Source organism: Panthera tigris, chromosome D4 (assembly GCF_018350195.1).
Source record: "Panthera tigris isolate Pti1 chromosome D4, P.tigris_Pti1_mat1.1, whole genome shotgun sequence".
Taxonomy (NCBI): domain Eukaryota; kingdom Metazoa; phylum Chordata; class Mammalia; order Carnivora; family Felidae; genus Panthera; species Panthera tigris.
The window spans coordinates 71052950-71079377 of record NC_056672.1 but is presented as its reverse complement, the minus strand read 5'-3'; the positions used below and the strand labels follow the sequence as shown (position 1 = coordinate 71079377).

Here is a 26428-nt window from a genome sequence, read left to right as displayed (position 1 = left end):
TGAATGCAGGGCCACCCCCAGTCCAGAGGGTGTCAGTGTTACTTCTGAATGCATGCAGGGGAGAGAAGGGGGACCAGCAAGTGGAGTAGGATTATTGGTGTTACTGCTTTCATTTTTGCCATGTGTTGTTGCTGTTACAAGGCTAGTCCTGCTCAGCTGGATGGGTGCCTGTCTACAGTTGAGGAAATGATTTTTTTAATTAAAAAAATTATTTTAATGTTTATTTCTGAGAAAGAGACAGAGACAGAGCATGAATGGGGGAGGGGCAGGGAGAGAATGGGAAACACAGAATCTGAAGCAGGCTCCAGGTTCTGAGCTGTCAGTACAGAGCCCCATGTGGGGCTCGAACTGACGGACCCATGAGATCATGACCTGAGCTGAAGTCAGATGCTCAACTGATCGAGTCTCCCAGGTGACCCTAGGAAATGGTTTTGAAGGTCTGGATTCCTGCCAGTGTCGTAGTGGTTCCTGGCTGGGCTACTGTGCTCTGTCCTTGGTCACATTCTTCAACCAGCTCAGCACTATGATAGAGTGGCCAAGTCTGCAGGACTTATTGCCCCTAGCCACCAGCTGCCTTTCTCCCTAAAACCTAGCCTTGTCTTGAGGCTCCACCACCTTCTCAAGGAAAATCAACCTTTTTTGTTTTCTCTCAATGACTTCTCCTTTTTTGTACTTGTCACTTACTTCTAGCATTGGCACCCTGGTTCATCCCATGTTTCCCTGATCTTGGACTTTTAGGGGGACAGGGACTGCAGTCTCCATCCTTTCCTCTTTGTAGATTCTGGGCTTCTAATGCACATTGATACATTCCCTACCTAGAGCTTTCAGGGAAGATGGACAGCCTTTCCCCAGGTGAAAAATGACTGCTGGCTTTATAGTGGCATAATCAACAGTAGCCACAGAAGTGAACTTTCACAGAACATAGACCAGGTCACAGGGGGCTACTTTCTGGGTGTCTTCTGCAATCAAGATGTGACTGCAGAATAAACACAAAGCAAAACAAAACAAAGCAAATAAAGCCCTTGTGCTTCATCAGTCATCGCTATTAGAGTTGTATTTGGCCAATTCTAAGACAACATTAACAATGGATGCAGCATTATTTTGGTTCCACTAAGGAAAATACAAAAGTAAGCAGGTAAGCAAACCAAAAAAACTTTTGCCGATAAAACCACAAAGCATCATTGATTGTAAGATCCATCCCAATTGCAGAGAGGGCAAAATATGAAAACAAAACAAAACAAGGACAGGGGCTTCTGGGTGGCTCAGTTGGTCAGGCAACCTACTTTGGCTCAGGTCATGATCTCACAGCTTGTGGGTTTGAGCCCTGTGTTGGGCTCTGTGCTGACAGCTCAGAGCCTGGAGCCAGCTTCGGATTCTGTATCCCTCTCTCGCTCTGCCCCTCACTTGCTCATGCTCTCTCTCTCTCTCTCTCTCTCTTAAGAATAAAGAAAACATTAAAAAAAATTAAAAACAAACAAACAAAACAAGGACAAAAACTGAACGCAAGAAAACAAACCTGAGACTTTAGAGTGGATGAAAGACGATAGATGACTTTTCCATCAGTGGGAATAAAGGAACCTCCTCCCTCAGTCAGTGGTTAGGAGACTACCCAGGCCAGACAGCATCCTGCAGATTCAGAGTAAGGCTAACAGGTTTGGGGTAAGGAGGCCGGGAGGAGGGAATAATGAGGTGGCTTTACTTGGTCTGCATTAAATGCAAGCATGTTAAATTCATGAGTGAACCACTCCCCCCCATTTTAAGTCTTTGTTTCAAACTTAGAATATATATATTTCTCCCTTCTTTCCATCTGGACTTTGTTGAAAACCTCAGGTCAAGCCAGCTTGAAAAAAAATACAGTGGAGTTACCTTCTAGAGTATGACATCATGTCTCCTCTGTTTCTCATTATAAAGTTGAGTTTCAGATGTTAAAATCATATCCTCCTCGCCCTTCTTGGCTTTCTTTTCCCCCTCCCCCCACAACTATCCCATCTTGTTGGAGTTCCATTGTTTTTACAGTTGAACCACAGTGCCAGACACACAAAATTATTAACCTGACATTGGGAAAACATCTTCTGACTAAGAATTCAGCCTCTATAGTTTTTAACTCTACAGGGTTTTTCATGTTTCTTCACCAGCTGCAGGTCTGCATATCATTTTTAACTTTCCAGTTTTGCCTGCTCTACAAGACGCTGTACTGATAAAATGAAAAACTTAGGATTTGTTAGAAAACATTACATAGTTTTTTGGGCAACATTTGAGATCATAACATAGCTTATAAAATAATGTATACAGTTTCATTTAAATTTTATAAAATAAATACTGATATAATTTTTAAAAAATTTAAAATAGTGGAAATATGGCACAATAATGGAACAGTGTTTTTTATTAACACTGGAAGATATAGAAAGACTATATAAAAATTTTAGCTATCAGCACAGAGCCTGACATGGGTCTTGATCCCACAAACTGTGAGATCATGACCTGAACCAAAATCAAGAGTTGGACGCTCAACCGACTAAACCACCTAGGAACCCCTGAAAAAAATTTCTTAGGAACAAGAATTCATAGGGAAACTACAACTTGAAATATAGCCCAAGTTATTATTTGAGTAAGTGTGGCCCCTACTATTTTATTAAAGAGGCATATTTGTCCAAGGTACCTATAAATATGAGTGAAAAATAGCAAACTAGTCGTTTCTAAAATAAATTACATTTTACAGAATTATGACAGTGGGATATATGAAGCTATCATCTACTTCTACTCTGCCATCTCTAAGCATCTATTCAGAGAAGCTGTAGAAAACTAGAAAGCAAGTAAAAGGGAACTAGCAAAAGTGTTGGTTGTGGAAGGAATGTAATCAGCAGGTAAAGTGCTTTAGGTAAGAATAGACAAGGAGAAACAGATGGGAAGGTGCATTTATAAATACGTATAAAACTTTGTACATTATAAAGGGAACACATTTTTTTCATAATCTATGGATATTTAAAAATATATGATCATCTATTAAGGTATAAAAATTGTCAATATGTATGGAACCACAAAAGCTCCTGAATAGCCAAAGCAATCTTGAGAAAGAAGAACAAAGCTGGAGGTATCTCACTTTTTCAAGATAACTACAAAGCTGTGGTAATGGAAACAGTATGGAACCGGCACAAAAGTAGGTATCTAGATCAATCGAATAGAGAGCCCAGAAATGAACGGACAGTTGTATGGTTAATTCATCTACGACAAAGGAGGCAAGAACATACAGTGGAGAAAAGATAGTCTTCAATAAATGCTGCTGGGAAAACTGGACAGCTACATGCAAAACAATGACACTGGGCTACTTCATTACACCATATACAAAAATAAACTCAAAATGCATGAAGGACCTAAATGTGAGACCTGAAACGATAAAAATCCTAGAAGAAAACACAGGCAGTGATTACTTTGACATTGGCCATTGCAACACTTTTCTAGATAGGTCTCTTCAGGCAAGGGAAACAAGAGCAAAAATAAACCATTTGGACTATGCCAAAATAAAAAGCTTTTGCATAGCAAAGGAAACCATCAACAAAATGAAAAGGCAGCCTACTGAAAGGGAGAAGATATTTGCAAATGATATGTCCAATAAGGAGTTAATATCCAAAATATATAAAGAACTTATTTGATTCAACACCAAAAAACCCCCAAATAATCCAATTAAAAATGGGCAGAAGACCTGCACAGACATTTTCCCAAAGAAGGCATACAGATGGCCAACAGACACATGAAATGAAACAGACACAGATATAAGTGAAACCACAATGAGATATCACTTTATACCTGTCAGAATGGCTAGAATGAAAAGAACAGGAAATAACAAGTGTTGGCAAGGATGCAGAGAAAGGGGAATCCTCTTGCATTGTTGGTGGGGATGCAAACTGGGAAACAGTATAGAGGTTTCTCAAGAACTAAAAATAGAAATAGCATACAATCTAGTAATTTCACTACTGGGTATTTATCCCCAACCCCCAACAAAATTGAAAACTCTAATTTGAAAAATATATGCACCCCTATGTTTATGGCAGCATTATTTACAATAGCCAAGATATGAAAACAACCCAAGTGTCCTTCAATAGATGAATGGATAAAGAATTGATACACACACACACACACACACACACACACACACACACACACACACACACTGGAATATTACTCAGCCATAAAAAGGATAAGATCTTGCCATATGGACAACATGGATGGACCTAGAGGGTATTATGCTAAATGAAATAAGTCAGAGAAAGACAAATACAATGTGATTTTATTTATATGTGGAATCTAAAAAGCAAAACAAATGAATAAGCAAACAAAAACCAGAAATAGACCCATAAATACAGAGAACAAACTGATGGTTGCCAGAGGGGAGGTGGGTGGATGGGATAGGCAAAATGGGTGAAGGGACGTGGGAGATACAGGCTTCCAGTTGTGGAATGAATAAATCACAGGAATAAAAGGTAGAGTATAGGATAAGTAGAATATAGTAAATGGTATTGTAATAGTGTCATATATAGTGACATATATATATATATATAGTGTCATAATAGTGACAGATAGTAGCTACATTTCTGGTGAGAATAGTATAACAGATAGCCTTGTCCAGTCACTATGCTATATACTTGAAACTAATGGAACATTGTGTGTCAAGTGTACTTCAATTAAATCCGTTATCAATAAACTTAAATACTAAAAATAATTCATATCCCATTGTTTGATCCACTGAAACAAAATTAGAAATTAAAAATTAAAAATTAAATCAGCTCACTGGAAACATTTTAAAAACTGTCAGGTGCTGATTCTTTTTTGCTGTTTATGTGTTCTCCCATTTTATATAGTAATAGAATTTTTAATTTAGCACTTGGCCATCCAGCGAAAGACTACATTTCTCAGGATCCTTTGATTCTAGATGTGGCCATGTGACTAAATTCTAATGTGGATGGCAGTGATATGAGCAATGTATACTTTGCAAATCCTTTCCTTCCCTCTTCTGCTTCTTCTGTGGGCTAGAATGTGGATATGATGTTAAGAACTACTTCAGTGATCTGAAATCATGATGTGGAGACCACATACTGTGGAAATTGGGTGGTAAATATCTTAGCAAGATAGAAAAAGGTCGAGCTGTCCTCAGCCCTAGCCTCCTACATGGACATTTACCTTATTTTAACCACTCTCCGCTAGGGCCTCTCACAGCAGCCAAACCTGATTTCTAACTAATTTGTCTCTTTTCTTGAGTTAAGTAGGAAAAAAAATTGCAGCTAGGATTATTGAAAATGATGATGAGAACACTGAATGTAAGTTCTTTATTTTAGCGGGGGAGGGACAGAGGGAGACGGAGAGAGAGAACCGTAAGCAGGATCCACCACGGCTTGGAGCCCGAGGTGGGGCTTGATCTCACAACCAGGAGATCAGGATCTGGAGATGCAAAATTCTATACCCATCTGTGATAAAATTCAAGGAAAACTTAAGGATAGACAGAAATACCTTAATATGAGAGTAAGTCTCTCAATCTAACATCAACATTCTGCTAGTGGCAAATGCTAAAGGCATTTTATCAAGAGGACAGGAATATTAGCTCTCATCATTTTTCTCCTTTCAAAATTTTTTTAACGTTTATTTATTTTTGAGACAGAGAGAGACAGAGCATGAACGGGGGAGGGGCAGAGAGAGAGGGAGACACAGAATCGGAAGCAGGCTCCAGGCTCTGAGCCATCAGCCCAGAGCCCGACGCGGGGCTTGAACTCATGGACCGTGAGATCGTGACCTGAGCTGAAGTCGGATGCTTAACCGACTGAGCCACCCAGGCACCCCTCCTTTCAGTTTTACTGATACGTAATTGATATATAGCACTGTATGACATATTTCCTCATTTTTAAAAATAGCTTTTTGGTAGTTCAAGCCAAGAACAAGGCAACACTGTCATTATTTCTTAGTGATATGCTCAGTGAAAAACAAACAACAACAACAACAACAAAGCCTAGACAGAAAAGAATAATGGAAATAAGGAAGTCAGTTAAAAAAACTATACTATGATTTTGCTATATATGAGAAACAACCCACTGATGAGTATGATGGAAAATATATAATTATAATTTCTACAAAAGTAATTTTTAAATTAACTAAGGAAGAAACTTAAAATGATATACAGAGAGTGTTCAAATACAAATGAATAAATGGAGGTATAACGTGTTTCTGATAGATTGACCCAATATATTACCAATTCTTCTTGGGTTAAAAAATAAACATTTTTAACACTGTTTTTAGTGGGCATAATTAATATAGTAAAATGTAAAAACTTTGATTTTATAGTTCAATAAATTTTTACAAATGTATATACCCCTTATGACCACTACACAAGATATAGAACATTTTCATATCCCTAGAAAGTTTCCTTATGTTCCTTCCCAGCCAACATTCCAACCCAAAAGTAATTACATTGTGGTATCTGTTATCGTGGATTAGTTTTGCCTGGTATTGAAATCCATAAAAACGCAACTCTACAGGAGGGTCTTTGACATATATCATTTTTTGTTTCTTTTCCTCTGTGGGGGAAAAATAATCTTAAAATTTGAATAGGTTTTTAAATGATAATTTAAAAAGGAATAAAAAAAGTAGAGAGTGAATTGCCTACAACATAGCTAACATGAAGTACTTCACAAACCTGCTTTGCTTCCGTTCAGTCTACTTCACTAGCTGATTTTTTCTGTGCTCATTTTGTGGTACTAATTTTAATAGTGTTCCTTTGTGTAAATTGATTTTCCCAGAACTCACCAGACCATAGGTCTGGATAGGGTGATTGTAGTAATAAATTCTCCTGGCACTTGTGCAAGACTAACAAAGAATGTCCAGGCTTTTAAAGTCTTACCTGGTTATTTTTGTGGTGTCTTACTTTAGCTCATGTTGTTCCCCCCTATGCACTGTTTTGAATATCTAATGTTCACGAAACTTGCCGAGAATTTTAAGTCAGCATCATCACTGCTGCTGGTGTCCGCCATGATGACATTGATGACATTGCCAAATGACTACATTTCTTTTCCTTCCTTGGGGAAGTAGCTCCTTTACCTCTCTTCTGCTGTCTACTCCAAGGTACTAGGTATGCCCTTTTATTCCATCCCAGTTAGAGAGTAGTCTCCCAAGCAAAGTTCATTTGAACTTTTTCCAGACACAAATGAAGGCAGACAAATGAATGCCCAAGCCACCTAGTCCACCTCTATGTGTCATGTCCAAATAGGAATGAATCTTCCTTACGATCATCTATAATACCCAAGAACGCATTCCTAGGCTGAGTTAGAAGGGATGGTGCTCCATTCCATTATCAATTTTCGCATTTTCCTTCACACAGGTGGAAACTCTACATCAGCAATGACTGTATTGCTAATACTTGTTTGACTTCAGTTAAACATTTGGCTTAATGGCCCTCATTTCCTTTCTCCAAATGACAAGTCACTATCTTTCCCTATATTCCAGTGACACTGAAGCACAACTGATGGACTCTAGTGAAACAAGTGGCAGGGAGGCCCAGGACAGACAGTGAAAAATCTTGACTCTAAACCAATGAATCAACTAAAGAGGCAAAAACCTCCCTAAGAAAGAGGACTGACCTTCTGAGCTTTTGCCCCTCAGGGAATATTAGTTTCACCTTTCCTGCTAACGTGATGGCAACCAGGCTGGGAACTTGGGATAGATTATTTATTCAATGTGACAGCCTCTCCTCCTCTTTCTCTCCCTCCTACCCTTTACCCATGACCTTTCCAGACTCTTCAAGGTTTCGTAAAACAAATGTCATCAAAGAATCAGACTTAGGTGGTTAGGCATTGATCACCTGAGTTACCTTTGTTTCCCTTTGTCTCAGAAAACAAAACTAAACAAAACACCCCACTCAAACAAAAAACCACATTTAAACATTTCCCAGGCGCTCTTTACCTATAGAAATTAATGGCAGCAACAGCAGCCTTTTAAAAATGTTAAATTATCTCACTGATTCTCAGAAAAAACAAAAGTGCTGTAGTTCCAACTGCCTGTGTGGTAGAAAGAAAGATGAATTCTTGAAAAAGGCCGGTTGAGTACGGCTTTCTCTTGTTAAAAGAGAGATTACTCAATGGGAACTGAAAGATCACAAATCTGCTTTTGGAACCGAAAGATAGAGTTATAATACCTTCGCAGAAATAAAACCTCCTCCCTCATTGAGCTACTCAAACACTGCACTGCTTGAATAATGTGCTAAGTTAAGTAGGGAGGCCTGTGATGCAGTAATTACCCCAAGGAGGCTGCAGGGAAAGGAAAGTACATTCCAGACACCTAATCATTTACAATTGAGTTTAATGAGGTAGTAATTTACAGCTTTGGGGGTGGAAGTATGGAAAGGTCCCTGCCAGTAACTGGGCAGACTCTTTTAAAATCCTGAAGTTTAATGAAGGCATTGGAGGGTGGAATCATGCGGCCAACCTTGTGTAATTCCATCTGCTCTGTGCTTGGACAGGAAGTAAATGACAGGGCACTTGGGACCTACATCTGGAAACAACATGTTTCAAAGGATTTTATAAATCCTGAAGTAAAAGAGGAAGAAGAAGAAAGAAAAAGAAGAAGAAGAAGAAGAAAAAAAAAAACAGGTGAAAGGGCATAGTTATGCGGGGGATGGGGAGGCACAACAGAGAAGGGTCAGTGCAGGTTCTTTTTAGTTGGAAGAAATAACATTTTCTAATGTCATGGTCAGTCATTGATAATAACTGACAAAGCATGCTCACCAAGCCCTGTGTGCAAACACATCGGACTGAGCTTTCCTTTTTGGATAGGATTTGGGTGAAGACTACAAAGCAGTCCAGGTCCACTGAACTTACCCGAACACCCCTTGTCAGTCTTTCAGTAATGTTGCTGGCACCTTCTTTATTGTCATCACTGAATGGTTCATAATTTACTGGGTTAATTGAGTTGTTCATTGGTACTTTTTAAATGCAGCTAGCACATGAAGGGGGTTTATCTTAAAGAGGCAGAAAAGGCTCAAGGCACAATTACGGAGCACGGGGGCAAAAAGTAGCTACTAGACTGGCTTTTCAGTAATCACACCAATGATGGACATATACACAAATCAGGATTTGATAGTGTTTTCTTCTCACTAGGGCTGGCTGTTCTTCATATTTTATTTTGTGTTACCCCGTTTCAACTCTCCCAAAGCAAGCCTCGTGCTCCCCAACATCCAAATCCTCCAAAACACTCTCCTGTTTGTAGCCAAGTTTTCTCATTCTTCTCTAGATGTTTCTGAAAGTAGGGAAGAAAGTGGATGGAATAATGAGAGTAGATGAAATGGAATAGAGAAGAGTCATTACATTTCTTGAATTTTAAGAGCATGGATCCAGGTTCAAACTCCTCTTTCCAGCAGTCTATCACAAAATATTTAAGAAGAAGGTATTATGTGCCTGTGCGCCAGGCAGGCGAGTGGTGTTAAAGGGAAACCAGACTTAACAGCAATCGATGCTACTTATCGTGATCACAATCACATTCATAATTGAAATCAGTGCTTGAGCATTTACCCCATGGTAGGTGGTTTCTGTGTATTGTTTTTTGATACTTTCTGAAAGTATGAAACAGGCCATACTTTTATCCCATTTTGCAGATGAGAAACCAGAGGCTCAGAGAAGTAAATAGCTCAAGGATAGGAAGGATAATAAGTAGAATGGAGAATTCAAACTCAAGTCTCTGATTTGAGAGCCTGCAGTCTTAATTCCTTTGTTATATTGCCTTCAATGTTATATGTTTGGATATCAGATTGTAGGGACTTTAAAAAGACTTGGCCACAAGGCAGAGTGAGGGTCCCGATGGCATTTAGGAAACCATTCCATTCCCCCCAAAGCAAAAATTCAATCTTTAAAGTATCTCATATGATATTTGAACTACCGAATACAGGAAAAGAAGGGTTTTTTTCTCATGTAATATATATTTTTTTACCATAGCTTTTCGATTCTGGCTCAGAAAAAGGGGGAAATTAGTGGGAAATTAGTTTTCCAAAGCTTTATTTTTCTATTTTCCAGAGAATGAATTGTTTTCCATGTCTTATTTTGAACACAGTCTTTTTCTGATTAAAAATCATAAATAAGTTTTTTAGTTTCTCAAGATCTATAATCTACCTTTTGAAAGTCTGGGTAAAATCTGCACACTGGAATAATAATTATTCTTTGGAAAGCTATATGTGCCTATTCACAATAGGAAACATGTGACAAGGTGTTTAGTTATGGTTTCAATCCGCATGAACTGGGGAGGGCTTTCACGTTAAATAAATCTTCACATATGTGACAAAAACAAGCTTCCATACACCACCGGTAATGCCAGCAGTGAAATCTGACACCAGAAGTGCTAATGAGGGTGGAAAAAATTTGAAAATTTTAATATTAAGCTCCTATTTCTCTCTCTTTTCAAGCCTGCAGAGTTAAAAGCCTGATTTTTGGAGTTTTCTTTGGTACTGCTAATTTATTTCCAGTTTTAAGGACATTATACTGCTAATCTTAGAAAAACAAATCTCTTACTTGGAAAAAGTATACTTAGTTAGCCACAAATAAGACTATCATCACTCTATAGAAGGTCATAGAGCTATTAAGTCAGCAACTTCCCATTCCCTGGACCAGTGGGTACCAACTTGTCTTGGATTGTTGATATCAGATATTACTCTCATGATGTAAGTTGTGCCGTATTTATCACCTCTCATATACCTTTGGCATGACTCAAACACAAATTGAAAATAAAAATTAAATCCGTGTATCTACTAAAATTCACTTTGATTCTCTTTTTTATCCTTTGGAGAAGGATACCAATGTTCCATTTGTTTAGCATAAAAGGGGGTTGGGCTCTTCTATTAAATAGATTTTCTTGTTTGTTTCTCCAGAAATTTTACCTCTTCAATTGCAGGCTTTAAAAACTTGCAGCCAGATTCTGTGGATATCTCTAAAATGTATGAGTTCCTTATGTACTTTTTCAAAAAAGGTACTGAATACAACTCAGTCGTATCCTCCCAACCTCCGATCATTGTTCTAAACACGTGTCTTATGCTGCCCTGTATTTGGACATCTTGCAGGAGAATCACTGCTGAGGTGTGAAGGGCTCTGGAGGTGTGAAGGGCTGTGGTAAGGCTGAACGAAACCAGACTAGGTCATTTATGTTCTTGTAAAGGCTTCTGGAAATTGTGTGTGTGTCTATGTGGGAGTGTGCTCTCTCTAGTACCTCACCGTTGGTCACTTTTAAGCTTCTGTGGTTGGAATACCTAACCCTAAACTTGTGGCTCTGAGAGAACTCACTAAGCTTCTTGTGTGTAAGCTTGGGTTTTGTGACATCTGCTTGGGTCATTTAGAGGCTGTGGTTGTTCCATTTCTCATTCTGGATTGTGTAGTAGATATATGAGATTGCCAGATTACTCACCTCTGAGTAAGTAGGCAATTTCTCTAATGTTATGCTTATTTTGCCAACTATTAAATGATTTCACAAGTCTCCATGGCAAATCTCCCTTCTATTATAGACCCTACTTCACTAATGATACTGCCATCTATTTCAATCACCTCATCAGAGGCACAGGTTGTGGCATGAGGCTTTGGGGTACGTGATTTGAAAGTCAGGTACAGCTGACTTTAAATATCTGCTCCCTAACTGGATAATTGCATCATCTTAGGCATGGTCATTTATTTATCCCACTGATCCATTTAACAAAAATTTATTGAATATTTGCTATGTGCCGGGCAATGTTCTGGGCCTTCAGGGTAGAGTTCCTGGAAGCTATAGATCAGTTGGGGACAACAGGCAACAAACAAGTGAGTGATTATATGGTATGTCAAATGGTGGTGGGGCACAAGGGAGGTGGAGGACAGGGTGTGAGAGAGGGAGACAGGTCAGGGGATATTTACGAAAGCTGTTTCAGTGGAGTGCTTGGGAAGAAAGCCTAACAGGAATGCATTCGAGAGAGAATGGGAAGAGTGGGATTTGAGACACTCTGTATAGTCAACATTTCATAGAATTTTTGCAGTGGGGTAAGGCAGAGATGTATTGCGGTAGCTGGGAGGGAATGTGGGGTCAAGTGAGGGTTTCATTTTAAGATCTAGCATTTTTGTGTGCTGTTGTGAACGACTCAGCAGACAGAGGGAAACTGAAGAAGCAGGGGAGAGAGGAAACAATTGTTGAAGTCGTGTTCTTGAGTTGGTGAGAGGGATGAAATCTCCCACACAAGTGAAGGGCTTGGTCTCAGCTCGGAGGCCATGAGTTTATCCACAGCCACAGGAGGGATGATGGAGGATCAGGGCACACATGCCCGTATGTCAGCAGACGTGGTGGGGAGTACATCAAAATCTTTTCCTGTTGCTTCTGTTTTCTCAGTGAACAAGCAAGCAGTCTCAGCATCCGAGAGAGAAGGGGAGGAAGCGTTGGACATGTGAGGACACAGAAAAAGGTACAAACTAACCGTGTAGAGGAGGCAAGTGAATGAGCTACTTAAATACAGTTGAATCACCTGGAGGCTCTAGGGGACCATTTGAGATTAGTGATCATCAGCGTAAAGCTACATGAGTTAGTGGAAGCACTGGATATTTCTGCCTCCATCCTCTCCTCTACTATGTATGAATTTCTATTCCCAGCCCCGAGTACACTACCTTCTCATTATAGATTTTTTTTTTTTTTTTGGTAAGTACGTACTGAATGGAGGAAGGAAAGAAAAATAAAAATTCTGCCTCTTATTTCCGTATTCAGTCCTTATAGATACCCTATTTCTGGCATTCAAAGATTAAAAAGCAAATCACTCTATACTTTGTATCTCTAGAGATAGATTAACAGTGATTTTTCTTTGGATTTACTTTGGAGATTCCATTTATTTTACTGAATATTTCTTATTTTTCTTCTGGTATGTCCGAATGATGAAGAACATTTCTTGGCACCCCTTTAACAAGACAAAGTCAGAAGAGATTTATTTTCTAACAACTGTTTCCCTTCCAGATAATGGCAAATTACATAAAACATTTCTAGGTCAACCAAGGCAACTGAGAAATTTTGACTTTGACCACGGCTGAGGCAATTTGCTGTGGAGATGGCTGGAGGCGCACACAGCCTCCTGAAGCCAGTTGGGGGGCTCTAATTGATTTCAGATGTGCTCCAAATAACACCGAAGATAAATGTCCCAGAGGTAGATTATTGGAGAGCTCTTTAGCTGTTTCTAATAAAACTTTCTTAAAAATTCCAAGTTTTTTTTTCTACAGATGCATATAATAATTCTAGCATGAACTAGAGGGCCTGAATGCAAACTACACATGTTTGTTAATAATTTTCCATTTCCCCCTAATAATGAAAGGAATTCATGGTTTTGGTATGAAAGCTGAAAATTATGGATAACTTTAGAGAAGAAAATAGAATCACCAGATATTTACATACATATATTTATCTAGTTGTGATCATATAAAATGAAGTTTTGTGTATATTAATTTTTATGTGATATATTATGAGCCTTTGCTCTCATCATTACAAATTTTTTGAAGTATGAATTCAGTAGTCTTATAATATTGTATAGTGGTGTCTTTTCTTCTCAGTTTTCCATGTAGTCTTGGGGATTCATAGAGGTGTCTTAAGGGCCACCACAGGGCTTGGGAGAAGCAAGAATTGGGAGAAGCAAGACCAATGGATTCCATGGCTTCCCTTGCACTTTTCAAACAGGTTCACAATGAACTACTTTAGATACTGGGCTTCTGCACAAAATTCTCCTTAAAGAAGAGTTCCCAAGCATATCAAAATTTGAAATCAATTACCGGTGAGCCATAATTTATTTAATCATTTGGTATTTCATATTCAGTTTTTCTATAGTTCATGTCATATCATGAACAATTTTGTACATACATATATATACATACATATATATACATTCACACATAATTCCATAATATAGATATATTAAATATAATAATGTATAAAATATATGAATAAATATATATATTAAAAATGTATAAAGTATGGGGGCACCTCAGTGGCTCAGTCGGTTGAGTGTCCAATTCTTGATTTTGGCTCAGGTCATGATCCTAGGATTGTGGCATCAGGCTCTGCACCGAGCACCGGGTCTCCTTAAGATTTTCTCTTTCTCGGGGCGCCTGGGTGGCTCAGTCGGTTAAGCATCCGACTTCAGCTCAGGTCATGATCTTACAGTCTATGAGTTCAAGCCCCGCATCAGGCTCTGTGCTGACAGCTCAGAGCCTGGAGCTTGCTTCAGATTTTGTGTCTCCCTCTCTCTCTCTGCCCCTCCCCTGCTCATGCTCTGTCTCTCTCTGTCTCAAAAATAAATAAAAACTTTAAAAAAAATATTAAAAAAAAAAGATTTTCTCTTTCTCTCCCTCTGCCTCTCTCCCCCACTCGCACACTGTCTCTCTCTCTCTCTTTCTCTGTCTCTGTCTCTGTCTCTCTCTCTCTGTAAAAAAAAAAAGTATAAAGTATATAAATATATAATTATTTTCTGGGATATGCAAATAGATAAAGGATATATAAATAGGTTTATAAATGGACCTGGATAGTGGGTCAGACATAGTATGTTATATTGTGCTCTGTAAATACAGCCCAGAGTACGGTTGTGTATCTTCAACTCCTAATGGCAATGTGGGAAAAGACTTGTCTCATAGCACACAAATTGCATTTTCCTGGTGTTATTTTCCATTTGTTGGTGAAAAAGTAACACATCACTGTTATTTTAATAAGCAATTATTTTATTATGGTAAGACTAGCCTTTATTCACATGATTATAGGTGATATTTTCTTACACAAATTTTCTTTGCTACTATTTTTATTGGGAGCAGTAGTGTTTTTCCAATGGCTTTTAAGACTTAGAAGTATGCTTTGCATATTAAGGGTATCAACTTTTTGCCTTATTTGTGGCTGTTTTTCCAGTACATCACTTAAGTGTTATGATAGTTTTTATATCATTTAACATGCTTTATGGAGTCTAATTTATCAGTTATTTGCTTTATGAATCTTTCATGGCCTTTACACTTGGAAAATCTCTTTCCATTTACTTAGACATTCATCTATAATTTCTGATATTCCAAAAGCTTCATTAAAACATTAATATTGGGGTGGCTGGGTGGCTTAGTCGGTTGAGCATCCAACTTCAGCCCAGGTCATGGGCTCGTGGTTCATGGATTTGAGCCCTGTGTCAGGCTCTGTGCTGACAGCTCTGGAGCCTGAAGCCTGCTTCAGATTCTGTGTGTCCTTCTCTTTCAGCCCCTCCCCAGCTCATTCTCTCTCTCTCTCTCTCAAAAATAAATAAACATTAAAAAATATTTAAAAAAATTAATATTAATTCACAGGAGTTTCCTTGGGATCAAGATATGCTTTGTTTTAAATTTATAATAGCTAATTTTAATGCTATTTTTTTGAATAACCCATACCAGCTTTATTGGATTATTAATGTAGGAGAATGCACTGATTTTATATATTGACCTTTTATACAACAATTTAGCTAAATTGTGTTGTTTGCTCTGGTAGTTTATGTGAAGAGTTTCTTGGAGTTTCTGAATGTTAAAAAATATCATCAGGAAATAATTGTTTTGTTTCTTCCTCTCCAACCTGTATGCCACTTATCTTTTCTTCTTTCCTTACCCCTCTGGCTAGGGCATCTGGTACAATGTTGAATGGAAGTATTGATTGTGAGTACCCTTATCATGTTCCTGTCTTTGAAGCAATGCTAACTTCTCACCATTCAGGGTTATTGTTATAGGTTTTCAGTAGATTCTGTTTATCAGGTTAAGGAAGCTCACTTTTACTTTTATTTGCTAGGAGTTCTTTAAAGTCATGAATTATTTTTGAATAATAAAAAATAATTTCCCTCATCCATTGATATGTTCATTTCTTTCCTATTCTATTTTGTGAAAGTGTTTAGATTAAACTAATTAGGTTTTCAGATGTGAACCCATCTGCAATTGAACACCATGTATTATTTATTTTATACACTGCTGGATTCAATTTGATAATATTTTATCTAGGTACTTTTTGATTTATATTTTTAAATAAGACTGGCCAATTCTCCTTTCTTGCAGTAGTATATACCTTGGAATCAAGGTTATATAAGCAATACAAAGTGAACTGGGGAGCATTCCTTATTTTTCCATCTTTTGGAAGAGAATATTTGATAGAGTTAGTCTGCAAAACCAAATGGGCCCAAGTAAACACTCGGTGTATGAGTGTGTGTGAGTGTGTGTGTGCATACATATTTCATAATAATAACAAATTTATTCTGGCAGGTTGTCTGCAGAAGTAGACATGAGCAATGGGACAATGTATACACATGAAAGTCCCCCAGTCAAGAATTAGTCTATTCACCGTTTTTTGAACTTGGGCTGGTGTGCCTTGCTTTGGCCAATAGAAGCAGCTTTGGTTGTGCTGTGCTACCTGTAGGCCTTTGAAGACCAGACAGCTTGGGTTCTGGTTCTCTTGACATGATCAGCCGCTGTGTAAAGAAACTCACACTAGATTACCAACAGAATCCAGGGGGAGAGATATTGATGGTGGGGGAGGGAGAGAGATGAGTGTGTGGGAGAGAGAGAGAGAAGAGAGGAAGGGAGGTGGGTGGGGGACAGGGAGGAAGGCCCAGCCAGTCTCAGTCCAATCCTGCCACCCCAGATGAAGCACCAGACACATGGTCAAAGCCATCTTGGAACATCCAGCCCCAGCTGAGGTGCTGTAGTCCACACAATATGAGGTGGAAATAAACTGTCTATTCAGAGACATACCAAAATTTCAGAATCATGAGAAGCAATGAATGCTTTTTTTTTTTTTTTTAATTTTTTTTTAACGTTTATTTATTTTTGAGGCAGAGACAGACAGAGCATGAACGGGGCAGGGGCAGAGAGAGAGGGAGACACAGAATGGGAAGCAGGCTCCAGGCTCTGAGCCATCAGCCCAGAGCCCCACGCGGGGCTCGAACTCATGGACCGCGAGATTGTGACCTGAGCTGAAGTCGGACGCTTAACCAACTGAGCCACCCAGGCGCCCCAATGAATGCTTTTTATACTAAATTCAAATGTTATCCTTGGGTCCGTTTCTGTCTCTTATCATTTATGGGATTGATATCATTGGGCATTTTTCCTGCCCGTCTCTCACATTGCTGTTAATATTATTTCATTACATATTTTACTCTGGTAGTGCAATTCCCTTGTTTTATTCTGGATTAAAAAAATTTGTAGCTATTCCTGTCTCTTTTTTCATTCAGGTGAACTTCAGAATATTTTTGTCAATTTTCTAAACCCTTGGGAAATTTCATTAGAATGACATTAAAGTTATTAGTTATTTTGGGAAGGATATTTGCATTATTATCTTTACAACCCAAATCATGATTTGTCTTTTCATATTTTCAAATACTTTTGCATTCCTTAGTAATTATTGTAGTATTTACATTTATTACTTAATTCTTCACTCACTCATTCATTACTAATTCAGAGGGTACATTTCTTTCTTATTTTTTTAAGATTTTTTCAATTGCAGTGTGGTTAACTCACAGTGTTATATTAGCTCTAAGTGTACAATATAGTGATTCAGCAATTCTCTACATGACTCAGAGTTCGTCATGATGGGTGTACTCTTAATCTCCATCACCTATTTCACCCATCGCCCCACCCACCTCTCTTCTAGTAACCATCAGTTTTCTATAGTTAAGGGTCCGGATTTTTTTTGTTTTGTTTGTTTTCTATTTTTGGTTTGGTTTTGTTTTGTCTCTTTCTCTTATTTCCCCCTTTGCTGCTGTTTTTTTTTTTTAATTTCTTAAATTCCACATATGAGTGAAATATGATATTTTTCTTTCTTTGGCTTATTTCACCTAGCATTTTGCTCTCTAGATCCATCTGTATTGCTGCAAATGGCAGGATTTCATTCTTTTTTAATGGCTGAATAATATTCTATTCTATTATATATCTATATATTATATATATTCCATTATCTATATAGCTATCTATTTACTATCTGTCATCTATCTATCATGTCTTCTTATCCATTCATCTATTAGTAGATACTTGGGTTGCTTCCGTAATTCAGCTATTATAAATAATGCTGCAATAGATACAGGGGTGCATAAACCCCTCAACTTATTGTTTTCATGTTCTTTGGGTAGATAACCAGTAGTGCAATTACTGGCTCATATGGTAATTCTATTTATAATTTTTTGAGGAACCTAAATACTATCTTCCACAGTGGTTGCACCATTTTGCATTCCCATCAACAGTGTGCAAGTGTTCCTTTGTCTCCACATCCTTGCCAATACTTGTGTCTTGTGTTTTTGATTTTAGTCATTCTGACATGTGTGAGGTTATATTTTGTTGCAGTTTTGATTTGCACTTCCCTGATAATGAGCATTTTTTCATGTGTCTGTTTGCCATCTGTATATTTTAACTGGATTATTTGCTTTTTTGGTGTTGAATTATTTAAGTTCTTTATATATCCTGGACACTAATCCTTTACTGGGTATGTCTTTTAAAAATATCTTCTCCTGCTCAGTAGGTTGTGTTTTAGTTTTCTTGGTTATTTCCTCTGTGGTACAAAAGTTTTATATTTTGAAATAGTCCCATCAGTTTATTTTTGCTTTTGTTTCCCTTGCCTCAGGGGACATATCTAGAAAGATTTTGTTATGGCCAATGTCAGAGAGATTACTGCCTGTGCTCTCTTCTAGGATTTGTATGGTTTCAGGTCTCACATTTAACCAGGTCCTTAATCCATTTTGAGCTTATTTTTGTGTATGGTATAAAAAAAAAATGGTCCAGTTTCATTCTTTTGCATATTGCTGCCCAGTTTTCCCAACACCATTTGCTGAAGAGGCTGTCTTTTTCCCCATGGTATATCCTTGCCTCTTTTCTCGAAGATTAATTGACCATATAATTGTGGGTTTATTTCTGGACTCTCTATTCCATTCTATTGATCTATGTATTTATTTTTGTGCCAGTTCCATACTGTTTTGATTGCTACAGCTTTGTAATATAACTTGAAATCTAGACTTGTGATACCTCCAAATTTGTTTTTCTTTTTCAAGATTGCTTCAGCTCTTTGGGGTCTTTTGTGGTTCCATACAAATTTCAGAATTGTTTGTTCTAGTTCTGGAAAAAATGCTGATGGTATTTTGATGGGGATTGCATTAAATCTGTAGATTGCTTTGGGTAGTATGGGCATTTTAACAATATTTTTTCTTTCAATACATGAGCATGGAATGTCGTTATTTGTGTCATCTTACATTTGTTTCAGCCGTGATTCATAGTTTTCAGAGTACAGGGCTTTCACTTCCTTGGTTAAGTTTATTCTTAGGTATTTTATTATTTTTGGTGCAATTGTAAAGGATTGTTTTCTTAATTTCTCCTTCTGTTGCTTCATGAATAGTGTATGGAAATGCAGTGAATTTCTATACATTGTTTTCTATACATTCCTGCAACCTCACTGAATTCCTGTATCAGTTCTAGTAGTTTTTTGATGGAGTCTTTGAGGTTTTCTATATATAGTATCATGTCATCTGCAAATAGTGTAAGTTTTACTATTTCTTCCTTACTATTTCTTCCTTTCTTACTATTTACTATTTCTTCCTTTACTATTTCTTCCTTACTAGTTTGGATGCCTTTCATTACTTACTCTTGTCTGAGTGCTGTGGCTGGGACTTCCACTTCTGTGTTGAATAAAAGTGGTGAGAGTGGCCATCCTTGTCTTGTTCCTGACCTTAGGGGAAAAGCTCTTAGTTTTTCCCTGTTGAGTATGGTGTTCGCTGTGAGTTTTTCATGTATGGCTTTAATTTTTTTAAAAAATGTTTTTTTTAATGTTTATTCATTTTTGAGAGAGTGTGAGAGAGAGAGAGAGTGAGAGAGAGCAAGCTTGAGCAGGGGAGGGGAAGAGAGAGGGAGACACAGAATCTGAAGCAGGCCCCAGGCTCTGAGCTGTCAGCACAGAGCCCAATGCAGGGCTCAAACCCATGAATCATGAGATCATTACCTCAGCCGAAGTCAGATGCTTAACCGACTGAGCCACCCAGGCACCCCTCATGTATGGTCTTTATTATGTTGAGGTATATTTCCTCCAAACCTACTTTGTTGAGTGTTTTTATCATGAATGGAATTTATACTTTGTCAAATGTTTTTTTCTGCATTTATTGAAATGTGCATTTTTTCTGCATTTATTGAAAAACCATATGACTGTATGGTTTTTATCCTTTCTCTTAATTGATGTGACGTATCACATTGGTTGGTTAATGAATGTTGAACCACTATTGCATCCCTTGAATAAATTCCACTTGATTGTGGTGAATGATTTTTTTTCAATATATGAAATTTATTGTCAAATTGGTTTCCATACAACACCCAGTGCTCATCCCAAAAGGTGCCCTCCTCAATACCCATCACCCACCCTCCCCTCCCTCCCACCCCCCATCAACCCTCAGTTTGTTCTCAGTTTTTAAGAGTCTCTTATGCTTTGGCTCTCTCCCACTCTAACCTCTTTTTTTTTTTTTTTCCTTCCCCTCCCCCATGGATTTCTGTTACGTTTCTCAGGATCCACATAAGAGTGAAACCGTATGGTATCTGTCTTTCTCTGTATGGCTTATTTCACTTAGCATCACACTCTCCAGTTCCATCCACGTTGCTACAAAGGGCCATATTTCGTTCTTTCTCATTGCCACGTAGTATTCCATTGTGTATATAAACCACAATTTCTTTATCCATTCATCAGTTGATGGACATTTGGGCTCTTTCCATAATTTGGCTATTGTTGAGAGTGCTGCTATAAACATTGGGGTACAAGTGCCCCTATGCATCAGTACTCCTGTATCCCTTGGGTAAATTCCTAGCAGTGCTATTGCTGGGTCATAGGGTAGGTCTATTTTTAATGTTTTGAGGAACCTCCACACTGTTTTCCAGAGTGGCTGCACCAGTTTGCATTCCCACCAACAGTGCAAGAGGGTTCCCGTTTCTCCACATCCTCACCAGCATCTATAGTCTCCTGATTTGTTCATTTTGGCCACTCTGACTGGCGTGAGGTGATATCTGAGTGTGGTTTTGATTTGTATTTCCCTGATGAGGAGCGACGTTGAGCATCTTTTCATGTGCCTGTTGGCCATCCAGATGTCTTCTTTAGAGAAGTGTCTATTCATGTTTTCTGCCCATTTCTTCACTGGGTTATTTGTTTTTGGGTGTGGAGTTTGGTGAGCTCTTTATAGATTTTGGATACTAGCCCTTTGTCCGATATGTCATTTGCAAATATCTTTTCCCATTCCGTTGGTTGCCTTTTAGTTTTGTTGGTTGTTTCCTTTGCTGTGCAGAAGCTTTTTATCTTCATAAGGTCCCAGTAATTCACTTTTGCTTTTAATTCCATTGCCTTTGGGGATGTGTCGAGTAAGAGATTGCTACGGCTGAGGTCAGAGAGGTCTTTTCCTGCTTTCTCCTCTAGGGTTTTGATGGTTTCCTGTCTCACATTCAGGTCCTTTATCCATTTTGAGTTTATGTTTGTGAATGGTGTGAGAAAGCGGTCTAGTTTCAACCTTCTGCATGTTGCTGTCCAGTTCTCCCAGCACCATTTGTTAAAGAGACTGTCTTTTTTCCATTGGATATTCTTTCCTGCTTTGTGAAAGATTAGTTGGCCATACGTTTGTGGGTCTAGTTCTGGGGTTTCTATTCTATTCCATTGGTCTATGTGTCTGTTTTTGTGCCATGGTGAATGATTTTTTAAAATGTATTGTTGGATTCAATTTGCTAACATCTTGTTGGGGATTTTTGCATCTATGTTCATTAAAGATATTGACCTGTGGTTCTCTCTTTTTGTGGCATGATTATCTGGTTTTGGAATCAGGATAGCGCTGACCTCATAGAATGAATTTGGAAGTTTTCCTTCCTCTTCTGTTTTATGGAAAAGTTTGAGAACTATTTTTTTAAATTGAATTTTTATTTATTTTAAGAGAGAAAGAGAGCACAAATGAGGGAGGGGCAGAGAGAGAGGGAGAGAGAAAATCCTAAGCAGGCTCCATGCTGTCAGTGCAGGCCTGATACAGGGCTTGATCTCACGAACTGTAAGAATGATTCATAACCTGAGCCAAAATCAAGAGTCAAACACTTAACTGACCGAACCACCCAGGAGCCCCAAGTACTGTTTTTTAAATGTTTGGTAGAATTCTCTTGTGAAGCCATCTGGTTCGGAACTTCTGTTTGGAGTTTTTTGATTACTAATTCAGTTTCCTTTCTGGCAATCAGTCTGTTCAAATTTTCTATTTCTTCCTGCTTCAGTTTTGGTAGGTTATATGTTTACAGGAATTTATCCATTTCTTCTAGGTTGTCCAGTTTGTTGGAATATGCTTTTTCATAATATTCTTTTAAGATCCATTACATTTTTGAGATGTTGGTTGCTATTTCTCCTCTTTAATTTCTAATTTTGTTTGAGCTCTCTCTCTCTCTCTTCTTTTTTTTTTTTTTTTTTTAAATTTTTTTTTTTCAACGTTTTTAATTTATTTTTGGGACAGAGAGAGACAGAGCATGAACAGGGGAGGGGCAGAGAGAGAGGGAGACACAGAATCGGAAACAGGCTCCAGGCTCCGAGCCATCAGCCCAGAGCCTGACGCGGGGCTCGAACTCACGGACCGTGAGATCGTGACCTGGCTGAAGTCGGACGCTTAACCGACTGCGCCACCCAGGCGCCCCTCTCTCTCTCTTCTTGATGGACCTGACTAGAAGTTTACCAATTTTGTTGATCTTTTCAAAGAACCAGCGTCTGGTTTCATTGACTTTTTTTAGTTTTTATATCATTTATTTCTGCTCTAATCTTTATTATTTCCTTTCTTCTGTTGGTTTTACATTTTATTTGTTCTCCTTTTTCTAACTCCTTTAGGTGTAAGTTTAGGTTATTATTTGGGTTTTTCTTGCTTCTTGAAGTGGGCCTGTATTGCTATAAACTTTTAGAACTGCTTTTGCTGTGTCCCAAAGATTTTGGACCATTGTATTTTCATTTTCAGTTGTCCCCCATACATTTATTTCTTCTTTGATATCTTAATTGACACATTTATTGTTTGTAGCATGTTATTTAATCTCCATGTATTTTGTGGTCTTTCCAAAATTTTTCTTGTGGTTGATTTATAATTTCATTGTGTTATAGTCAGAAAAGATGAATGGCATGATTTTGATCTTTTTGAATTTGTTGAGACTTGTTTTGTGTGCTAACATGTGATCTATTCTGGAGAATGTTCCATGTGCACTTGAAAATAATGTGTATTCTGTTCTTTTAGGATGGAATGTTCTGAATATATCTGTTAAATCCATCTGGTCCAGTGTGTCATTCACACACTGCATGTTTTACTTGTAGATTTTCTGTTTGGATGATCTGTCCATTGATATCAGTGGGGTGTTAAAGTCCCCTACTATTATTGTATTACCATTGATTAGTTCCTTTGTTTGTTATTAACTGTTTTAGTATTGGGGTATTTCCATGTTGAACGCATAAATATTTACAATTATTATGTCTTCTGTTGGAATGCCCTCTTAATGATTATGTAATGTCCTTCTTTGTCTCTTGTTACAATCTTTGTTTTAAAGTCTACTTTATCTAAGTATTGCTATCCTGGCTTTCTTTTCACATCCATTTGTATGGTAAATATTTCTCTACCCCCTCACTTTCAATCTGCATGTATCTTTAGGTCTGAAATGAATCTGTTATAGGCAGCATATAGGTGGGTCTTTTTGTTTTTATCCATTCTGTCCCCCTATGTCTTTTGATTGGATTGGAGTATTTAGTCCATTTATATTCAAAGTAATTATTCATAGGTATGTATTTATTGCCATTTTGTTATTTGTTTTGTGATTGTTTTTTGTAGATCTTCTCTGTTCCTTTCTTCTCTTGCTCCCTTCTCTCACCATAAGTTGGCTTTCCTTTCTCTTTATTTTCTTGAATATATATTACTGGTTTTTGATTTGTGGTTACCATTTGTTTTGTATATAACATCTTAGGCATATAGCAGTCTATATTAAGTTGATGGTCACTTAAGTTTGAGCCCATTCTTTACTCCTCTCCTCCCCACATTTTAGTTATGTGGTGTCATACTTTACATCTTTTTATTTTGTGAGTCCCTTGACTGATTTTTATAGATAAACTTATTTTTACTGGTTTTGCACTTCCTACTTTGCTTACTTTTACTTATGGTCTTTCCTTTCCATGCAAAGAGTCCCCTTCAACATTTCTTATAGGGCTGGTTTAGTGGTGATGAATTCCTTTTACTTTCATTTTTTTGGGAAACTTGTTATCTCTTCTATTCTGAATGATAGATAGCCTTGCTGTTAGAGTATTCTTGGCTGCAGTTTTATTCCTTTCAGCAATTTGAATATATCATGCCATTCCCTTCTTGACTGCAAAGTTTCTGGTGAAAAATCCACTGATAGCCTTATGGGGTTTCCCATGTGTGTAATTATTTTCTTTTCTCTTGCAGCTTTTAAAATTCTCTCTTTACCACTATTTTTTAGACTTGTTAATTATTATGTGTCTTTTTGTGGATCTCCTTGAGTTAATTTTGTTGGGGTATCTCGGTGCCTCCTGGATCTGAATTTTTGTTTCCTTTGCCAGATGAGGAAAATTTTCAGTTATTATTTCTTCAAATAAATTTTCTGCCCCCTTTTCTCTCTCTTCTTCTGAGATCACTTTAATGCAAATGTTATTAGTAGATGGAGTCACTGAGTTCCCTAAGTCTATTCTCATTTTGCATAATTCTTTTTTTCTCTTACCTGTTCAGTTTGATTAGTTTCCATTACTGTATCCTCCAGGCTGCTGATTTGTTCTTCTGCTTCCTCTGACCTGCTGTTTATTCCATCTTGTGTATTTTTAATTTCAATTGTGTTCTTCATCTCTGAATGATTCTTTTTAAAATCTCTTTGTGAAGGGTCTCACTAATGTTCTCCACTCTTAACTCCATTGAGTATCTTTATGATCATTACTCTAAATTCTCTATCAGGCATATTACTTATCTCTGTTTTGCTTAGGTCTCTTGCTATAATTTTGTCCTGTTCTTTCATTTGGGACATATTCCTCTGTCTCATCATTTTGTCCAGCTCTCTGTGTTTGTTTCTGTGTTAGGAAAGTCAGCTAAGTGTCCTGCTCTTGAAAGTAGTAGGTGGGGGACACACTATTACTAGGTGGTGGTGGTCCTCTGCCAGAGGCTAAGCTATAGCCAATGGAGGCCAATATGCAAAACATGTATGGGTGTGATGTGCAGTGCCTGCAAGTTTTACAAGCTTGTTCTCTGCCACAGGGGATGTGCAGCTGCCACTGAGACCAGGGCTGGCTGGGCCCATCTGCAAAGCATGTGGGGGCAGGTGTACAGTTTTAACAAAGTGTGCATGTCCTCCATGGGAGGTGACTGGTGGCTGCTTCTGGGACTGAAGCCCTGCAAAGCAGGCAGTTGGGAGACTTGGTGTTGGCAAGGTTTGTTGGGGGAGGTGACCCACAAAGCCAGGACTGAGGCTAGCTGGCTGCACGGGGTGGGGTGCTGTGTAAGCAAGTTATGTAGTAAATGCTGGTGCCACGCTGGTTCCCTGAGGTGGCTGTGTGTTTGTGCTGGGAGGGGGGTGAGTAGGGGTGGTAATGGCACCTGCCATATCCTTTGTTTCTGGAGGTGTCTCCCAGTGATCTCTGTCCTTCTGGGATGGTAAAGAATTCTCCCTTCCCTATGTCCCAGGCGTTTCTCAAACTGATACTTGTATGCTGAATTTCTGTGGGCTGTTGTGCTGTCTCCTTAAGAGTGGGGACTTGGCTTCCTATCATCCTCTCTTTCCCAAAGCTGAGCTGACCAATTGTTAAAGTTCCCAGCTTTAAGTCACTGGTTGTAAGAATTCATGAAATTTGGCCCCTCTAGTTTTTACCAAATATTGTGGGGATTCATCTTCCCTGTGCAGGCTACCCAGTGTGATAGTCTTTTTCTCTCCATACTGGCAGCTCCCTTCCTCCTACAGACAGGCCCACATGTCCGTTTAGCTCCCTATCAAGTCTCTGTCCTTCCTACCCATCTGATGTGACCTCTTCTCTACATTTAATTGTGGAGCTTATTCTTCTAGTCTTTGGGCCATTTTCTGGGTTATTTGCATGAATATGAGTGTTACCTAGTTGTATCCATAGGAGGAAGTGAGCTCAGGGTTCTCCTATTCTGCCATTTTCCCTGGAACCAAAGGACACATGTCTCATTGAGCTCAAATTTACAACCCATTACTAGCGAGTGTACAGGACTTTATAGAATGTGCTTTGGATACTAATCCTGTCACCTGGTATTATTTTATTCTCTCCTTCACCCTCTTTTTTATTTCATTTTTTATTTTATTGTGGTTCTGATATATTAGGGCTATCTGGAATCATACTGCAATACATTAATGACTGAACTTTTATACCCACACCTTGCTAGGTCATTGGATCCAGGCTGCCCCATGATGGGTAT

General features: G+C 38.3%; 1 protein-coding gene across 34 annotated transcripts in view; it reads left to right on the top strand.

The window, feature by feature from the left end:
* Positions 1-26428, top strand: part of LPAR1 (lysophosphatidic acid receptor 1) — a 360038-nt gene that overhangs the window by 101116 nt on the left and 232494 nt on the right. For 22 of the 34 annotated variants that reach the window (XM_042964112.1, XM_042964110.1, XM_042964107.1 and 19 more), the window contains 2 exons: positions 12367-12439; positions 13690-13783. The exons of 6 other annotated variants lie outside the window; for them this stretch is intronic. The gene's annotated coding sequence lies outside the window, so the exon portion shown is untranslated. Of the gene's footprint in view, positions 1-10902; positions 10990-11080; positions 11130-11518; positions 11596-12366; positions 12440-13689; positions 13784-15627; positions 15663-26428 lie in introns of those variants that run through there. 6 more of the 34 variants (XM_042964113.1, XM_042964116.1, XM_042964121.1 and 3 more) reach the window with 6 other exon arrangements.